The following is a 7,124-nucleotide window of genomic DNA, read 5'->3' as shown; positions in this document are numbered from 1 at the left end:
TGACGCCTTTCTAGACGCCCTCTCCGACGCCTGACGCCTTTCTAGACGCCCTCTCCGTCGCCTGACGCCTTTCTAGACGCCCTCTCCGTCGCCTGACGCCTTTCTAGACGCCCTCTCCGTCGCCTGACGCCTTTCTAGACGCCCTCTCCTTCGCCTCACGCCTTTCTAGACGCCCTCTCCGTCGCCTGACGCCTTTCTAGACGCCCTCTCCGTCGCCTGACGCCTTTCTAGACGCCCTCTCCTGACGCCTTTCTAGACGCCCTCTCCTGACGCCTTTCTAGACGCCCTCTCCGTCGTCTGACGCCTTTCTAGACGCCCTCTCCGTCGCCTGACGCCTTTCTAGATGCCCTCTCCGTCGCCTGACGCCTTTCTAGATGCCCTCTCCGTCGCCTGACGCCTTTCTAGACGCCCTCTCTGTCGCCTGACGCCTTTCTAGACGCCCTCTCCGTCGCCTGACGCCTTTCTAGACGCCCTCTCCTGACGCCTTTCTAGACGCCCTCTCCGTCGCCTGACGCCTTTCTAGACGCCCTCTCCGTCGCCTGACGCCTTTCTAGACGCCCTCTCCGACGCCAGATTTCCTTCCCGATGCCCGCCCTGCCTCCCTGACCCCAGATGACCGCCCTGCCTCCCTGACCCCAGATGACCGCCCTGCCTCCCAGACACCAGATGACCGCCCTGCCTCCCTGACCCCAGATGCCAACCCTGCCTCCCTGACCCCAGATGCCCGCCCTGCCTCCCTGACCCCAGATGCCTCTCAGACCGCAGATTCCCTTACTCCTCTCATGAAGAAAGACACAATCCTGGCCCTTGCTCTTCTGAGAATCATGGCTGCTGGAATGCAGAACCAGGCGCAGCTTCGTGTTTCTTCCTCTTCAGACAGATGAATGGTTCTTTCAGGTGTAATCTCCATTGTTGGCTCCTGTGAACAAAATGAAGTCATTTCAAAGACTGTATGGTCTGTACACTGAACTCCCCCATGTGTAATGATTCTAGAGCCCAAACAGTAATAACAGCTATGTATGCAGGGTTACCCTAATGTATTTCTGTAGGGGTGTGCAGCTGCACATGTCGCGTCACCACTCCCCAGTAAATGTTACTGCTAACATAGAGGCTGCCTCCATACACTATTCCTTCTGCCTGCAGTCTTACTCTTGACAAGCTTCCAGTGTCTGACTAAACTACAACTAGGAGGACTGCAGAACCTTTAGTGATATCAGTCATATGATTAAATTACTGCACCCAAGCACCGCAAAGTAGAACAGAAAAACTGATAAGTGTGTGTGTATGTGTAGTCTATGGTGTGTGTAATGTATACTTTGTATGTAGTGTATGCTATTCAGAATTACCATGCAGGTGTCTAGGAAAGTTGGGTGATCTATTCAGAGGGATCTGTAATTCAGCCATCTTAGTTGTAACCCAGATTTCCAACATTATTATATTGAAGAATATTCTAAGTATTCTAAGCAATTTTGATGAATTAAAATCGTCCATAAACAGCACCTACGGGTTGTGTGGGTATTAATAGTGCCATTTCTGTAGGTTTATGGGAGTGGCAATTGCTAATTAAGGAAGCGATTCCCATAATAAAAATATATTAGGAAATTATTCAGTCCATTTTATAAACGTGCAGAACGCTGAGCTATTTATACTAATATCTCAAAGATAGCAAAATAAAAACTTCTATAGTAGAGAGAATCAGAAGCTTATTTATTCAGCTATGCAAATCAAATTCACTATATAACAACCACTATCACTTATCGCTTTGCACTCGCATTTCACTCCTGAGCGCCGCAGCACTTTTTCCCTGTGTCCAGTGCTGAACACATGTTTCTGATGCTGGGCTGTATCCGAGCCTAGTGCCGCAGAGCCTGGAGGTGAAGACGACCCGGCAAAGAAGAAAAAGTAAATGCAGTGGTCTGGTTTGTGGTCTGACTTTATTTTTGGTGTGTTTTGGGATCTAAATTTAGTTTGGGTTAAAGTCTGAATTCGTTTTGGGGTTAGGTCTGAATTTATATTTGCGTCAGCCTAGGGGTCTGAATAAATTTTTGGGCTTGGTCAGGGTTCTGAATTACCTGGGGTCCTGGTCTGATTTTTGGAATTTATTTAGGGGTCTTAAAGGGGTTTTCCCATCAGAGACATTTATGACATATCTACAGAATATCCAAAGAAGTAGTAGGACAACAGCACACGTCTTCAAATCATCAAAGTGGTTTTATTGTCAAGACATCCACAAACGACAAGCAACGTTTCGACCCATAGTGAGTGAAGGGTCTTTGTCAAGCCTTCACTCACTATGGGTCGAAACGTTGCTTGTCGTTTGTGGATGTCTTGACAATAAAACCACTTTGATGATTTGAAGACGTGTGCTGTTGTCCTACTACTTCTTTGGATATACATCGTGCTGGAGTGGGTTTGCCTGGCTTGACAGCGTGCACCGCACCATACTCGGGACTAGTGCTGCTTCAAAAATCTCCTTTTTTCTGATATCTACAGAATATGTCATAAATGTCAGATAGATGCGGGTCCCTCTTCTTGGACCATCACCTTTCTCTAGAGCAGGGCCCCCTAAACCCCGTTCTACCGCTCTGTTTAGTGGCTGAAGCAGGAGATTTCCGACCATGAAGAAGAAATCAGCATAGCTCGCTGAGCTACGCTGTTCTCATAAGTCCCATAGAAATGAGTGGTAGTTACAGAAACAGCGTAGCTCGCATGCTACGTTGCTTCCATAACTGCCATTCACTACTATGGGACTTACGGATGCTACGCTTTTTCCGTGAGTCCCAACCAAATAGTCAGGAAGTGGCCGGAAGGCAGCAGGAGCAGAAAAAGGTAGAACGGGGTTTAGGGGGCCCCGTTCTAGAGAAAGGTGCAGGTCCCAGAGGTAGGACCCGCACCTAGCTGACATTTATGACATATCTTGTAGACCTGTCATAAATGTCCATCATAGGAAAACCCCTTTAATTAATTTAGGTGTCAGGGTTCTCAATTAATTTTGAAGTCTGGTTTAACTCGGCCATTTTGATCTTTCTTTAAAGCTACAGCGTTCACCATATAGGGTAAATATTTTTATTTTTTTTATGGTTCGGGCATTTTGGACGTTGGGATAACTAATGTGTTTGTTTATTTGTGTATTTATTTTTATATGTGATCTAAGAAAAGGGGGGTGATTTTAATTTTTATATTTTTAAATTTAATTTTTTTAGCCCCCTTAGGGGACTTGAACCTGCGATCATTAGATCGCTTATGCCACAGACTGCACTCACAGTATTGAAATCTATTGCAAATCAGATCAGTGCATTGCTTGATTGCATCAGTGCAAATATTCCTATAGCAGGACTGGGAGCGTTTACAAGCTTCCTGGCTACTATAGGAACACACCGGCTCCCACGATCTCACCACATGGGAGACGGTGACCAGCCACAAACGGAAAGTGAAAAACCCTTCAGATGCCGGTGGTCACATCTGATCCCAGCAACTGAGGCAGTGGCGTAACTACCGCTATAGCAGCCGTAGCGGCTGCTACGGGGCCCGCAGCATGAGGGGGCCCGTGCCACCCGCCGGCACGGGCCCCCCCATGGCCGGAGGCTCCGTTAGCAGCTGCTATGGCTGCTACAGTGTGACGCCACTGAATGGGTTTTTCCTACAAAAGACATGCATCCCCTATCCACAGGATAGGGGATACATGTGTGATCGCTGGGACGGCCAGCGATAATTAGAACGGTGGACCGAAAGTCCCCCGAAGTTCTCCATGACAAACCTCGGACTTCCGGGGTCTGTCTGCAGCTCCATAGAAATTACTTGCGCATGCGTGACCAGCGCTCCTTTCATTTTTATTGAACTGCGCAGACGCCGGAAGCCCGAGGTTTGTCATGGAGAACTTCGGGGGAATTTCGGTCCCCCGTTCTCCTTATCGCTGCCAGCAATCACACGTTTTCCCTATCCTATCCCATCTCTTTTGTAGGACAAACTATAGGCCGTTTTTTTTTTTGGGGGGGGGGCTATATGGCGTTATTTACAGGGGGTTCTGTATGGCGTTATCTACAGGGGGGTCTATATAGCGTTATCTACAGGGGGTCTGTATGGCGTTATCTACAGGGGGGATTTGGGTCTGTAAGTCATTATCTACAGGGGGCTGTGTATGGCGCTATCTACAGGGGGCTGTGTATGGTGCTATCTATAGGGGGGCGCTGTGTGGTGGAATCTATAGGGAGGCACTATCTACAAGGGGGCGGTTGTGTGATACCCAGCAGAGGGTGGGGGGGCCCCAGTCAAAAGTTTGCTATGGGGCCCAGTCTTTCCTAGTTACGCCCCTGATCTGAGGGGTTAAATGCTTGAAATCAGAGATGTCTGTGATAGCAAGCATTGCCACTGGGTCCCTGGTGTGTAACACAACAGAGACCCAGAAGCTATGGCGCCAGCTGGGCATCAAAGCAAGCGCCATTTTTAAATACCCTGTACCGACATAAAAAGACAGTACAGCGACGGGAAAGGTTAAATCTGAGGCCGGCCCGTCTATAAGGTGGGGAGTCTATGAAACCCAAAACTACACATTGAAATGTAACAGATAATGTTCAGAATGAGTAAATGCTGAGTGTGATATATGTAAGGAATCTGTCAGAGACATTGTGAGCGCTATTTCCAGTAATAACTAGGTTTCTGGTTTATTATAATGTGAATATAAAGAATGTAATGTCAGGTTAATATGTAGAGAAGTTGTGGATCCTCATGAAGTAATACCATTATCTGCTGACATCACTTACATCTTCTGGGATCATCATGCCGTCGTCCAGCTTCATGTAGATCGGCTACAACAGAACAGGGAAGAATTCGTTTTTCTGGGTTATATAATAATGTTATATATAATCTCCTATTTTTCTTGTGAATACCATGTCCACCCATTTCAGATTCCTTCTCACACTCTGCTGTCAGTACTGAATGATCCCGCATGTAGATTTATCTATGGAAAACTCCTTCTGAACGATATTCTGCCGAACTATAGACCCTCTTGTTGGGCTCTGAGATGTTTAACTGGTTCCCGACCGCTGGCTGTGTTTTTACGGCCAGCGGTAAGGGTCCTTAAAACCCGAGCCATAGACTTTTTACGGCTCAGGTTTTAACTTGCTGCCTGCGCGATCGGGCAGCTGAATGTCGGGTCTCTGGCTGTCAGTGACTGCCGGGGACCCTGAGGAGAGGATAGAAGCAGCTTTCGCTGCTTCTGTCTTCTCTGATGACTTGTACACAGCGCTCAATGAACGCTGTGTATAGGAATAGAGACAGCAGCAGCGGCGCTGTCTCTATTCCTCCCGGTGTTCATGTGACTGGTCACATGATCGCCGGGTGCCGTTACTGACAGACTGCTGCAGGGTCTTACAAGACCAAGCACAGCCCTATTAGTGACAATCGTCACTATGAGAGGGCTGATTTCCCCTGTAACTGGGGATGCTGTGCAGCCCCAGTTACAGTGGAAAGACATGGTGTAAAAGAAAGGAAAAAAAATATATAAAGTTCCCCAAAGGTCTTTTTTGACCTTTGAGGGACAGACCATAGTAATAAAAAATAGTCAAGTCAAGTGCAAAAAAAAATTAATAATAAATACACATAAAATACCCACCCCAAAAAAACCCGTCCCCCCCGCCAATCATTTTTGTAACGCTAGTACTGACCCAATTACCCTAATATAGACATGTAATATATTATAATTTCCGGTAGACAATGACGATCACAAATAAAAGGTCTATTTTAGGGTAAAACTATGTTATTACCAAAAAAAATAGCTGAAACTTAAGAAAGCTTATTTTTTTACTATTATTTTCAAACTTTATGAATAAAAATTCTACATTAGCAAAAAAGGTGCGTATAAAAACAGAAACCTGCATTGTCTACGGAAAAAAACGTTGCAAAAATCACGTCGTCAGCCCAACAAATAAAAAAGTTATAGCCATTTAACTAACACGTGCTAAAAAGGGCTTAATGGTGTCTGGTCCTGAAGGCGCAAAATAGCCCGGTCCTGAACTGGTTAATGTTATTCTGTGCTGTGGTTGAGGGTTATATGTCATGTCTATCTAGTAATAGTAACAGTGAGGCTCTTACCCCGTCCTCAGCATCTTCTTCTGCATCTTTATCCTTATACAAGGAAAGAAATAAAATATAATTCTACCATATCATTTTCTTATAATTCTTTTATATATCTGTGGTGGGGGAGGGGGGATTTGTGCTGGTAAAAACAGTTACTGTGATAAATCTACTTTTCAGCTGTTGGAAAGAAAGTCCAACCCGGGCCGCAGAACATAGGAGGAGGCCACATGACCGGGGTAATAGGAGGAGAGTGGTTATGGGGCGGAGCCTGAGGATTATAGTGGCACGAAGGCAGTGCCTGCGCCATTAGGAGGAGAAGCACACGCAGGTGAAGTTTTCCGCCCACCCTCACTATTTGTTTTATTGTTTTGTTATGCTGCGTTTCGGTGATGTTTTATTTGTCATGGCAGTGGTTGGCAGGTTGGAGGTCCTTGGTGTTAAATTGGTGGGGGAGGAACTCATCGTGGGTATGGTCCTTCCCAAATTATGCAATATGGAGGCTCTGGCTATTTTTGGGCCCCTGCTGGGTGGTGTCCCGGGGAGCAAGGTTGAATTATTGGCTATCTGCAGTTGTATACGCTGCAACTGAGCTGTGGGGAATCGGCTGGGGGTAAATACTGCACTTATTAGTCGCTGAGCAGATACCCTACTTAGCTCCAAGGATCTCTTTCCTCGGAATGTTTGTTATTAATGTTGATAATGTTGATTATTTATATTTGATGGTAATATTTTTATTAGTTATTGTTTGTCAATAAAATGGCTGCTGTGGCCAACCTTATAAAAACATGAGTCTGTCCTTATTGAGGGAAATAGGAGTACAAGGATGGGATTGGGTGGTTGGCCTCAGTAGGGGGTTTAGAAGGGTTTACTAGGACCAAACTCTATCATCCCTCAGTCATGGAATAGAGGCTTCTATGTGATATATACAGTCAGGTCCAGAATTATTTGGCGGTGACAGAAGTTTTGGCATTTTAGCTGTTTACCAAAACATATTGAATATACAGTTATATAATCAATATGGGCTTAAAGTGCAGACTCTCAGCTTTAAT

General features: G+C 45.9%; 1 long non-coding RNA gene across 1 annotated transcript; it reads right to left on the bottom strand.

Moving 5' to 3' along the window:
• Positions 1 to 710: 710 nt before the first annotated feature.
• LOC142741027 (uncharacterized) lies at positions 711 to 6,130 on the bottom strand. The gene is made up of 3 exons (XR_012880970.1): positions 6,091 to 6,130; positions 4,761 to 4,805; positions 711 to 919 (listed from the first exon to the last, which is right to left on the bottom strand). It is a non-coding gene; the product is annotated as an uncharacterized LOC142741027 (long non-coding RNA).
• Between the last annotated feature and the right edge of the window lie 994 nt (positions 6,131 to 7,124).

This window comes from Rhinoderma darwinii, chromosome 2, assembly GCF_050947455.1.
Source record: "Rhinoderma darwinii isolate aRhiDar2 chromosome 2, aRhiDar2.hap1, whole genome shotgun sequence".
Lineage (NCBI taxonomy): Eukaryota > Metazoa > Chordata > Amphibia > Anura > Rhinodermatidae > Rhinoderma > Rhinoderma darwinii.
The sequence above is the reverse complement of the archived record's forward strand: the minus strand, read 5'-3'. Positions and strand labels throughout refer to the sequence as shown.